This window comes from Chiloscyllium punctatum, unplaced genomic scaffold (assembly GCF_047496795.1).
Source record: "Chiloscyllium punctatum isolate Juve2018m unplaced genomic scaffold, sChiPun1.3 scaffold_472, whole genome shotgun sequence".
In the NCBI taxonomy this organism is placed as follows: Eukaryota; Metazoa; Chordata; class Chondrichthyes; order Orectolobiformes; family Hemiscylliidae; genus Chiloscyllium; species Chiloscyllium punctatum.
The window spans coordinates 57,501-70,000 of record NW_027310206.1 but is presented as its reverse complement, the minus strand read 5'-3'; positions in this window follow the sequence as shown (position 1 = coordinate 70,000).

Sequence of the window (12,500 nt, the reverse complement as noted above, 5' to 3'; positions counted from 1 at the left end):
ACCTGGGTGACGAGCACCGCAGGGCGGCAGAGCCATCGCGCTTGTCCGGGTGGCAGAGGAGGACCAGACTATTCACAAATAGCGGCCCAACGACTCCCAGAGCCGGTCGTGCGGCAGGCGAGGTCTGCTCTCATCACAAGAGGCTTTAGGGAGTGCTCAGGCAACGGTCAGCCCGCAGCCTTCTTGGCAACACCCAAGGGAACCAGGCCACTCGCGTCTCTCGCCTTCATTTTGGACACGAGCGCCTGTGGAGGGACGGCCGGAGTCAACGTGGGGTTTGCCCGCCCTCCAATAGTGTCAAAAGACCGCCGCACAAGTCTCTGACTGACTCTTAGAACAGACAGAAAGAGTTTGTCAAATCTGTCAAAAAATTGACAAAGTGTCAAAAATTCGACTTCCAAGAGCTCTCCGGCATGCACTCATACCTGTCATTAAAGTGCTATGCCCGTGGAACCGTTTTTCGGATGCCTTTCAGAACGGTCCCGCGCCGCCATTTTGTTCTAAAAATCGTGTTCCCATATATCTCCGGGTACCCCGCCAACCTCACTGCGGAAAAACTACAAGTGGCACTGAATGGGTCTGAATTCCAAATTTGACTGCATCGGTCTGGAACTCGGTCCGGTCAAAACCGTTTGGATTTTTCTCGGTCCGGACTTCCGCGACAGACAAAGTTAAAGTTTTCGGGCTGCAGGCACAAAACGACAGCTGGCCATTTGCCGGGCTCAATTCACCCAATTCCTCCGGCACTTCGGAGCACATGTTCGGTGTAAGTTTGCGAATCTTTCCCGATGCTGCAGCATTTTCCTCCGCTGACACTTAGAATATTTTTCACACTTTGCTGAAAATTTTTCTAAGTGTTTTTTTCCAAGTTTTCCTGGTTACTGATTTCTTCTTTTTAAACATTTTTCTAAGTTTTTCTGGTTACTGATTTCTTCTTTTTAAACATTTTTCGCAGTTTGTCTGGTTACTGATTTCTTCTTTTTAAACATTTTTCGCCGTTTTTCTGGTTACTGATTTCTTCTTTTTAAACATTTTTCGCCGTTTTTCTGGTTACTGATTTCTTCTTTTTAAACATTTTTCTAAGTTTTTCTGGTTACTCATTTCTTCTTTTTAAACATTTTTCTAAGTTTTTCTGGTTACTGATTTCTTCTTTTTAAACATTTTTCTAAGTTTTTCTGGTTACTGATTTCTTCTTTTTAAACATTTTTCTAAGTTTTTCTGGTTACTCACTTCTTCTTTTTAAACATTTTTCTAAGTTTTTCTGGTTACTGATTTCTTCTTTTTAAACATTTTTCGCCGTTTTTCTGGTTACTGATTTCTTCTTTTTAAACATTTTTCTAAGTTTTTCTGGTTACTCATTTCTTCTTTTTAAACATTTTTCTAAGTTTTTCTGGTTACTGATTTCTTCTTTTTAAACATTTTTCTAAGTTTTTCTGGTTACTCATTTCTTCTTTTTAAACATTTTTCTAAGTTTTCCTGGTTACTCACTTCTTCTTTTTAAACATTTTTCTAAGTTTTTCTGGTTACTGATTTCTTCTTTTTAAACATTTTTCTAAGTTTTTCTGGTTACTCATTTCTTCTTTTTAAACATTTTTCTAAGTTTTTCTGGTTACTGACTTCTTCTTTTTAAACATTTTTCGCAGTTTGTCTGGTTACTGATTTCTTCTTTTTAAACATTTTTCGCCGTTTTTCTGGTTACTGATTTCTTCTTTTTAAACATTTTTCTAAGTTTTTCTGGTTACTCACTTCTTCTTTTTAAACATTTTTCTAAGTTTTCCTGGTTACTGATTTCTTCTTTTTAAACATTTTTCTAAGTTTTTCTGGTTACTGATTTCTTCTTTTTAAACATTTTTCTAAGTTTTTCTGGTTACTGATTTCTTCTTTTTAAACATTTTTCGCAGTTTGTCTGGTTAATGATTTCTTCTTTTTAAACATTTTTCTAAGTTTGTCTGGTTACTGATTTCTTCTTTTTAAACATTTTTCTAAGTTTTTCTGGTTACTCACTTCTTCTTTTTAAACATTTTTCTAAGTTTTCCTGGTTACTCATTTCTTCTTTTTAAACATTTTTCGCAGTTTTTCTGGTTACTGATTTCTTCTTTTTAAACATTTTTCTAAGTTTTCCTGGTTACTGATTTCTTCTTTTTAAACATTTTTCGCAGTTTTTCTGGTTACTGATTTCTTCTTTTTAAACATTTTTCTAAGTTTTTCTGGTTACTGATTTCTTCTTTTTAAACATTTTTCTAAGTTTTTCTGGTTACTCACTTCTTCTTTTTAAACATTTTTCTAAGTTTTTCTGGTTACTCACTTCTTCTTTTGAAACATTTTTCTAAGTTTTTCTGGTTACTGATTTCTTCTTTTTAAACATTTTTCTAAGTTTTTCTGGTTACTGATTTCTTCTTTTTAAACATTTTTCGCAGTTTGTCTGGTTACTGATTTCTTCTTTTTAAACATTTTTCGCCGTTTTTCTGGTTACTGATTTCTTCTTTTTAAACATTTTTCTAAGTTTTTCTGGTTACTCACTTCTTCTTTTTAAACATTTTTCTAAGTTTTTCTGGTTACTGATTTCTTCTTTTTAAACATTTTTCGCAGTTTTTCTGGTTACTGATTTCTTCTTTTTAAACATTTTTCTAAGTTTTCCTGGTTACTGATTTCTTCTTTTTAAACATTTTTCGCAGTTTTTCTGGTTACTGATTTCTTCTTTTTAAACATTTTTCTAAGTTTTTCTGGTTACTGATTTCTTCTTTTTAAACATTTTTCTAAGTTTTTCTGGTTACTCACTTCTTCTTTTTAAACATTTTTCTAAGTTTTTCTGGTTACTCACTTCTTCTTTTGAAACATTTTTCTAAGTTTTTCTGGTTACTGATTTCTTCTTTTTAAACATTTTTCTAAGTTTTCCTGGTTACTGATTTCTTCTTTTTAAACATTTTTCGCAGTTTTTCTGGTTACTGATTTCTTCTTTTTAAACATTTTTCTAAGTTTTCCTGGTTACTGATTTCTTCTTTTTAAACATTTTTCTAAGTTTTTCTGGTTACTCACTTCTTCTTTTTAAACATTTTTCTAAGTTTTCCTGGTTACTGATTTCTTCTTTTTAAACATTTTTCTAAGTTTTTCTGGTTACTCACTTCTTCTTTTTAAACATTTTTCTAAGTTTTTCTGGTTACTCACTTCTTCTTTTGAAACATTTTTCTAAGTTTTTCTGGTTACTGATTTCTTCTTTTTAAACATTTTTCTAAGTTTTCCTGGTTACTGATTTCTTCTTTTTAAACATTTTTCGCAGTTTTTCTGGTTACTGATTTCTTCTTTTTAAACATTTTTCTAAGTTTTTCTGGTTACTGATTTCTTCTTTTTAAACATTTTTCTAAGTTTTTCTGGTTACTCACTTCTTCTTTTATAACATTTTTCTAAGTTTTCCTGGTTACTGATTTCTTCTTTTTAAACATTTTTCTAAGTTTTCCTGGTTACTGATTTCTTCTTTTTAAACATTTTTCTAAGTTTTCCTGGTTACTGATTTCTTCTTTTTAAACATTTTTCTAAGTTTTTCTGGTTACTCATTTCTTCTTTTTAAACATTTTTCGCAGTTTTTCTGGTTACTGATTTCTTCTTTTTAAACATTTTTCTAAGTTTTCCTGGTTACTCATTTCTTCTTTTTGATCATTTTTCTAAGTTTTCCTGGTTACTGATTTCTTCGTTTTGAACATTTTTCTAAGTTTTCCTGGTTACTCACTTCTTCTTTTCAAACATTTTTCTTCGTTTTTCTGTTTACTCATTTAGCACTTTCAGGCACTTTCCCATCATTTCCTCGTTCCCGATTTCACCCTTTAAAACGCTTTCGGGCATTTCCCTAAGTTTTGCGGTTCACTCGTTTGGGACTCACTGACACCTTCTCTAGCTTCCCTGCTCACTTTTTTCGTACTGTTGAGAAAATTCGAACCCTTTCCTTAACTATGCCGGTTACTGACTTCACCGCTTCAGACCCTTGTCCCCGTAATGAAAGATACCATTTCCCACCGTGGGAAATGCACGAAAATCGGACTGAACACGGGGGAGGCTCCCCCCTCGAAGGCGAGACCGTCGGCAGAACCGCCGGGTCAAACCCGGCTGAGCTACCCGGCTTACAAGTCTCAAAGTCGGTATGAGCAGTCACGTCCACCCCCATTCCCTTTTGGACCACTTCCCACGGTTCCAAATGCATGAAAATCGGCCTGTACACGGGGGAGGCACCCGCCTCGAAGACGAGACCGTCGGCAGAACCGCCGGGTCAAACCCGGCTGAGCTACCCGGCTCGGAAGCGCCAAAGTCGGGTTGAGCAGTCACATTCACTCCCATCCCCTTTTGGGCAACTTCCCACGGTTGGAAATGCATGGAAATCGGACTGAACACGGGGGAGGCTCCCCCCTCGAAGGCGAGACCGTCGGCAGAACCGCCGGATCAAACCCGGCTGAGCTACCCGGCTTACAAGTCTCAAAGTCGGTATGAGCAGACACGTCCACCCCCATTCCCTTTTGGACCACTTCCCACGGTTCGAAATGCACGAAAATCGGCCTGTACACGGGGGAGGCACCCGCCTCGAAGACGAGACCGTCGGCAGAACCGCCGGGTCAAACCCGGCCGGGCTACCCGGGTTAGAAGCCCTAGAGTCGGGTTGAGCAGTCACAATCACTCCCATCCCCTTTTGAACCTGTTCCCACCGTTGGAAATGCACGAAAATCGGCCTGTACACGGGGGAGGCTCCCCCCTCGAAGGCGAGACCGTCGGCAGAACCGCCGGGTCAAACCCGGCTGAGCTACCCGGCTTACAAGTCTCGAAGTCGGGTTGAGCAGTCACATTCACTCCCATCGACTTTTGGGCAACTTCCCACCGTTGCAAATGCATGAAAATCGGCCTGTACACGGGGGAGGCACCCGCCTCGAAGTCGAGACCGTCGGCAGAACCGCCGGGTCCAACCCGGCTGAGCTACCCGGCTTACAAGTCTCAAAGCCGGGTTGGGCAGTCACGTTCACCCCCATTCCCTTTTGGATCACTTCCCACGGTTCGAAATGCACGAAAACCGGCCTGTACACGGGGGAGGGTCCGCCCTCGAAGGCGAGACCGTCGGCAGAACCGCCGGGTCAAACCTGGCTGAGCTACCCGGCTTACAAGTCTCAAAGTCGGGTTGAGCAGTCACGTTCACTCCCATCGACTTTTAGACCACTTCCCACGGTTCGAAATGCACGAAAATCGGCCTGTACACGGGGGAGGCACCCGCCTCGAAGACGAGACCGTCGGCAGAACCGCCGGGTCAAACCCGGCCGAGCTACCCGGGTTAGAAGCCTCAGAGTCGGGTTGAGCAGTCACATTCACTCCCATCGACTTTTGGGCAACTTCCCACCGTTGCAAATGCACGAAAATCGGCCTGTACACGGGGGAGGCACCCGCCTCGAAGACGAGACCGTCGGCAGAACCGCCGGAACAAACCCGGCTGAGCTACCCGGCTTACAAGTCTCAAAGTCGGTATGAGCAGACACGTCCACCCCCATTCCCTTTTGGACCACTTCCCACGGTTCGAAATGCATGAAAATCGGCCTGTATACGGGGGAGGCACCCGCCTCGAAGACGAGACCGTCGGCAGACCCGCCGGGTCAAACCCGGCCGGGCTACCCGGGTTAGAAGCCTCAGAGTCGGGTTGAGCAGTCGCATTCACCCCCATCCCCTTTTGAACCTCTTCCCACCGTTGGAAATGCACGGAAATCGGCCTGTACACGGGGGAGGCCCCCCTCTCGAAGGCGAGACCGACGGCAGAACCGCCGGGTCAAACCCGGCCGAGCTACCCGGGTTAGAAGCCTCAGAGTCGGGTTGAGCAGTCACATTCACTCCCATCCCCTTTTGAACCTGTTCCCACCGTTGGAAATGCACGAAAATCGGCCTGTACACGGGGGAGGCCCCCCTCTCGAAGACGAGACCGTCGGCAGACCCGCCGGAACAAACCCGGCTGAGCTACCCGGCTTACAAGTCTCAGAGTCGGGTTGAGCAGTCACATTCACCCCCATCCCCTTATGAACCTCTTCCCACCGTTGGAAATGCACGAAAATCGGCCTGTACACGGGGGAGGCCCCCCTCTCGAAGACGAGACCGTCGGCAGACCCGCCGGATCAAACCCGGCCGAGCTACACGGCTTACAAGTCTCGATGTCGGTATGAGCAGTCACGTCCACCCCCATTCCCTTTTGGACCACTTCCCACGGTACGAAATGCATGAAAATCGGCCTGTACACGGGGGAGGCACCCGCCTCGAAGACGAGACCGTCGGCAGAACCGCCGGGTCAAACCCGGCTGAGCTACCCGGCTCGGAAGCGCCAAAGTCGGGTTGAGCAGTCACATTCACTCCCATCCCCTTTTGGGCCACTTCCCACCGTTGCAAATGCATGAAAATCGGCCTGTACACGGGGGAGGGAGCCGCCTCGAAGACGAGACCGTCGGCAGAACCGCCGGGTCAAACCCGGCTGAGCTACCCGGGTTAGATGCCTCAAAGTCGGGTTGAGCAGTCACATTCACCCCCATCCCCTTTCGGCCCCCTTCCCACGGTTGGAAATGCATGAAAATCGGCCTGTACACGGTGGGCGCTCCCCCCTCGAAGGTGAGACCTTCGGCAGAACCGCCGGGTCAAACCCGGCCGAGCTACCCGGGTTAGAAGCCTCAGAGTCGGGTTGAGCAGTCACATTCACTCCCATCCCCTTTTGGGCCACTTCCCACCGTTGCAAATGCATGAAAATCGGCCTGTACACGGGGGAGGCACCCGCCTCGAAGACGAGACCGTCGGCAGAAGCGCCGGGTCAAACCCGGCCGAGCTACCCGGGTTAGAAGCCTCAGAGTCGGGTTGAGTAGTCACGTTCACTCCCATCGACTTTTAGACCACTTCCCACGGTTCGAAATGCAAGAAAATCGGCCTGTACACGGGGGAGGCTCCCCCCTCGAAGGCGAGACCGTCGGCAGAACCGCCGGGTCAAACCCGGCTGAGCTATCCGGGTTAGAAGCCTCAGAGTCGGGTTGAGCAGTCACGTCCACCCCCATTCCCTTTTGGACCTCTTCCCACCGTTGGAAATGCATGAAAATCGGCCTGTACACGGGGGAGGCACCCGCCTCGAAGACGAGACCGTCGGCAGAACCGCCGGATCAAACCCGGCTGAGCTACCCGGCTTACAAGTCTCGAAGTCGGGTTGAGCAGTCACGTCCACCCCCATTCCCTTTTGGACCACTTCCCACGGTTCGAAATGCATGCAAAACGGCCTGTATACGGGGGAGGCTCCCCCCTCCAAAACGAAACCGTCGGCTGAATCGACGGGTCAAACCCGGCCGAGCTACCCGGGTTAGAAGCCTCAGAGTCGGGTTGAGCAGTCACGTCCACCCCCATTCCCTTTTGGACCACTTCCCACGGTTCGAAATGCACGAAAATCGGCCTGTACACGGGGGAGGGAGCCGCCTCGAAGACGAGACCGTCGGCAGAACCGCCGGGTCAAACCCGGCTGAGCTACCAGGCTCGGAAGCGCCAAAGTCGGGTTGAGCAGTCACATTCACTCCCATCCCCTTTTGGGCAACTTCCCACCGTTGCAAATGCATGTAAATCGGCCTGTACACGGGGGAGGGAGCCGCCTCGAAGACGAGACCGTCGGCAGAACCGCCGGATCAAACCCGGCTGAGCTACCAGGCTCGGAAGCGCCAAAGTCGGTATGAGCAGTCACATTCACTCCCATCCCCTTTTGGGCCACTTCCCACGGTTCGAAATGCACGAAAATCGGACTGAACACGGGGGAGGCTCCCCCCTCCAAAACGAGACCATCGGCAGAATCGACGGGTCAAACCCGGCCGAGCTACCCGGGTTAGAAGCCTCAGAGTCGGGTTGAGCAGTCACGTTCACTCCCATCCCCTTTTGGACCTCTTCCCACCGTTGGAAATGCACGAAAATCGGCCTGTACACGGGGGAGGGTCCGCCCTCGAAGGCGGGACCGTCGGCAGAACCGCCGGGTCAAACCCGGCTGAGCTACACGGCTTACAAGTCTCAAAGCCGGGTTGAGCAGTCACGTCCACCCCCATTCCCTTTTGGACCACTTCCCACGGTTGGAAATGCACGAAAATCGGCCTGGACACGGGGGAGGCTCCCCCCTCGATGACGAGACCGTCGGCAGAACCGCCGGGTCAAACCCGGCTGAGCTATCCGGGTTAGAAGCCTCAAAGTCGGGTTGAGCAGTCACGTCCACCCCCATCCCCTTTTGGACCACTTCCCACGGTTCGAAATGCACGAAAATCGGCCTGTACACGGGGGAGGCACCCGCCTCGAAGACGAGACCGTCGGCAGACCCGCCGGATCAAACCCGGCCGAGCTACACGGCTTACAAGTCTCAATGTCGGTATGAGCAGTCACGTCCACCCCCATTCCCTTTTGGACCACTTCCCACGGTACGAAATGCATGAAAATCGGCCTGTACACGGGGGAGGCACCCGCCTCGAAGACGAGACCGTCGGCAGAACCGCCGGGTCAAACCCGGCTGAGCTACCCGGCTCGGAAGCGCCAAAGTCGGGTTGAGCAGTCACATTCACTCCCATCCCCTTTTGAACCTGTTCCCACCGTTGGAAATGCACGAAAATCGGCCTGTACACGGGGGAGGCTCCCCCCTCGAAGGCGAGACCGTCGGCAGAACCGCCGGGTCAAACCCGGCTGAGCTACCCGGCTTACAAGTCTCGAAGTCGGGTTGAGCAGTCACATTCACTCCCATCGACTTTTGGGCAACTTCCCACCGTTGCAAATGCATGAAAATCGGCCTGTACACGGGGGAGGCACCCGCCTCGAAGTCGAGACCGTCGGCAGAACCGCCGGGTCCAACCCGGCTGAGCTACCCGGCTTACAAGTCTCAAAGCCGGGTTGGGCAGTCACGTTCACCCCCATTCCCTTTTGGATCACTTCCCACGGTTCGAAATGCACGAAAACCGGCCTGTACACGGGGGAGGGTCCGCCCTCGAAGGCGAGACCGTCGGCAGAACCGCCGGGTCCAACCCGGCTGAGCTACCCGGCTTACAAGTCTCAAAGCCGGGTTGGGCAGTCACGTTCACCCCCATTCCCTTTTGGATCACTTCCCACGGTTCGAAATGCACGAAAACCGGCCTGTACACGGGGGAGGGTCCGCCCTCGAAGGCGAGACCGTCGGCAGAACCGCCGGGTCAAACCCGGCTGAGCTACCCGGCTCGGAAGCGCCAAAGTCGGGTTGAGCAGTCACATTCACTCCCATCGACTTTTGGGCAACTTCCCACGGTTCGAAATGCACAAAATTCGGCCTGAACACGGGGGACGCTCCCCCCTCGAAGGCGAGGCCGTCGGCAGAACCGCCGGGTCAAACCCGGCCGAGCTACCCGGGTCGGAAGCGCCAAGGTCGGTATGAGCAGTCACATTCACTCCCATCCCCTTTTGGACCGCTTCCCACGGTTTGAAATGCACGAAAATCGGCCTGTACACGGGGGAGGCGCCCCTCTCGAAGGCGAGACCGACGGCAGAACCGCCGGGTCAAACCCGGCCGAGCTACCCGGGTTAGAAGCCTCAGAGTCGGGTTGAGCAGTCACATTCACCCCCATCCCCTTTTGAACCTCTTCCCACCGTTGGAAATGCACGAAAATCGGCCTGTACACGGGGGAGGCCCCCCTCTCGAAGACGAGACCGTCGGCAGACCCGCCGGATCAAACCCGGCCGAGCTACACGGCTTACAAGTCTCGATGTCGGTATGAGCAGTCACGTCCACCCCCATTCCCTTTTGGACCACTTCCCACGGTACGAAATGCATGAAAATCGGCCTGTACACGGGGGAGGCACCCGCCTCGAAGACGAGACCGTCGGCAGAACCGCCGGGTCAAACCCGGCTGAGCTACCCGGCTCGGAAGCGCCAAAGTCGGGTTGAGCAGTCACATTCACTCCCATCCCCTTTTGGGCCACTTCCCACGGTTCGAAATGCATGAAAATCGGCCTGTACACGGGGGACGCTCCCCCCTCGAAGGCGAGGCCGTCGGCAGAACCGCCGGGTCAAACCCGGCTGAGCTACCCGGGTTAGATGCCTCAAAGTCGGGTTGAGCAGTCACATTCACCCCCATCCCCTTTCGGCCCCCTTCCCACGGTTGGAAATGCATGAAAATCGGCCTGTACACGGTGGGCGCTCCCCCCTCGAAGGTGAGACCTTCGGCAGAACCGCCGGGTCAAATCCTGCCGAGCTACCCGCGTTAGAGGTCTCAATGTCGGCTTCAGCAGTCACATTCAATCCCATTCCCGTTTGGACCTCTTCCCGCCGATGGAAATGCACAAAATTCGGCCTGAACACGCGGGACGCTCCCCCCTCGAAGGCGAGACCGTCGCCAGAACCGCCGGGTCAAATCCGGCTGAGCTACCCGCGTTACAGGTCTCAAAGTCGGGTTGAGCAGTCACGTTCACCCCCATCCCCTTTCGGACCCCTTCCCACGGTTGGAAATGCATGAAAATCGGCCTGTACACGGTGGGCGCTCCCCCCTCGAAGGTGAGACCTTCGGCAGAACCGCCGGGTCAAATCCGGCCGAGCTACCCGCGTTAGAGGTCTCAATGTCGGCTTCAGCAGTCACATTCAATCCCATTCCCGTTTGGACCTCTTCCCGCCGATGGAAATGCACAAAATTCGGCCTGAACAGGCGGGACGCTCCCCCCTCGAAGGTGAGACCTTCGGCAGAACCGCCGGGTCAAATCCGGCCGAGCTACCCGCGTTAGAGGTCTCAATGTCGGCTTCAGCAGTCACATTCAATCCCATTCCCGTTTGGACCTCTTCCCGCCGATGGAAATGCACAAAATTCGGCCTGAACACGCGGGACGCTCCCCCCTCGAAGGCGAGACCTTCGGCAGAACCGCCGGGTCAAATCCGGCTGAGCTACCCGCGTTACAGGTCTCAAAGTCGGGTTGAGCAGTCACGTTCACCCCCATCCCCTTTCGGACCCCTTCCCACGGTTGGAAATGCATGAAAATCGGCCTGTACACGGTGGGCGCTCCCCCCTCGAAGGTGAGACCTTCGGCAGAACCGCCGGGTCAAATCCGGCCGAGCTACCCGCGTTAGAGGTCTCAATGTCGGCTTCAGCAGTCACATTCAATCCCATTCCCGTTTGGACCTCTTCCCGCCGATGGAAATGCACAAAATTCGGCCTGAACACGCGGGACGCTCCCCCCTCGAAGGTGAGACCTTCGGCAGAACCGCCGGGTCAAATCCGGCCGAGCTACCCGCGTTAGAGGTCTCAATGTCGGCTTCAGCAGTCACATTCAATCCCATTCCCGTTTGGACCTCTTCCCGCCGATGGAAATGCACAAAATTCGGCCTGAACACGCGGGACGCTCCCCCCTCGAAGGCGAGACCGTCGCCAGAACCGCCGGGTCAAATCCGGCCGAGCTACCCGCGTTAGAGGTCTCAATGTCGGCTTCAGCAGTCACATTCAATCCCATTCCCTTTTGGAACACTTCCCGCCGTTAACAATGCACGATATTCGGCCTGAACACGCGGGACGCTCCCCCCTCGAAGGTGAGACCTTCGGCAGAACCGCCGGGTCAAATCCTGCCGAGCTACCCGCGTTAGAGGTCTCAATGTCGGCTTCAGCAGTCACATTCAATCCCATTCCCGTTTGGACCTCTTCCCGCCGATGGAAATGCACAAAATTCGGCCTGAACACGCGGGGCGCTCCCCCCTCGAAGGCGAGACCGTCGCCAGAACCGCCGGGTCAAATCCGGCTGAGCTACCCGCGTTACAGGTCTCAAAGTCGGCTTCAGCAGTCACATTCAATCCCATTCCCTTTTGGAACACTTCCCGCCGTTAACAATGCACGATATTCGGACTGAACACGGGGGCCGGTCCGCCCTCGAAGTCAACACCGTCCGCAGAACCGCCGGGGCAAATCCGGCTGAGCTACCCCGCCCCCGAACACTCAAAGTCCCTCTGAAGCCTTGCATTCGCCTCCTTGGAAAATTGACGTCAAACATTACCAAAATCGGGGGCACGAGCACTAAAGCTAAGTCTCACCCTTTCCCTATCCCTAACCAGGAACCGAACGCCCACCCTCAGCCTCACACCAACGCCGGTGCCACTCCAGACAGACACACCCTTCAAAACCACACCCATCCGGCCATGCAACTCAAAAAGGGTCCAAATTCAGAAACACCCCCTTCAAAAGGCACTCCATCCTCGGCCACACCACCGGGACATGCTCCCCTCGGCGATAATTAAGCCCCCACCACTATTTGAAGCCAACCGCAGCCGCAACTCGAACGGAGAAATCAGTAACCAATTCAAAAATGCGCTTGGTTACTGATTTCTACTGAGCCGAAAAAATTCTAAGTGTCGGTGGTTACTGATTTATACCAACCCGAAAATATTCTAAGTGTCAGTGGTTACTGATTTATACCAACTCGAAAATATTCTAAGTGTCGGTGGTTACTGATTTATACCAACTCGAAAATATTCTAAGTGTCGGTGGTTACTGATT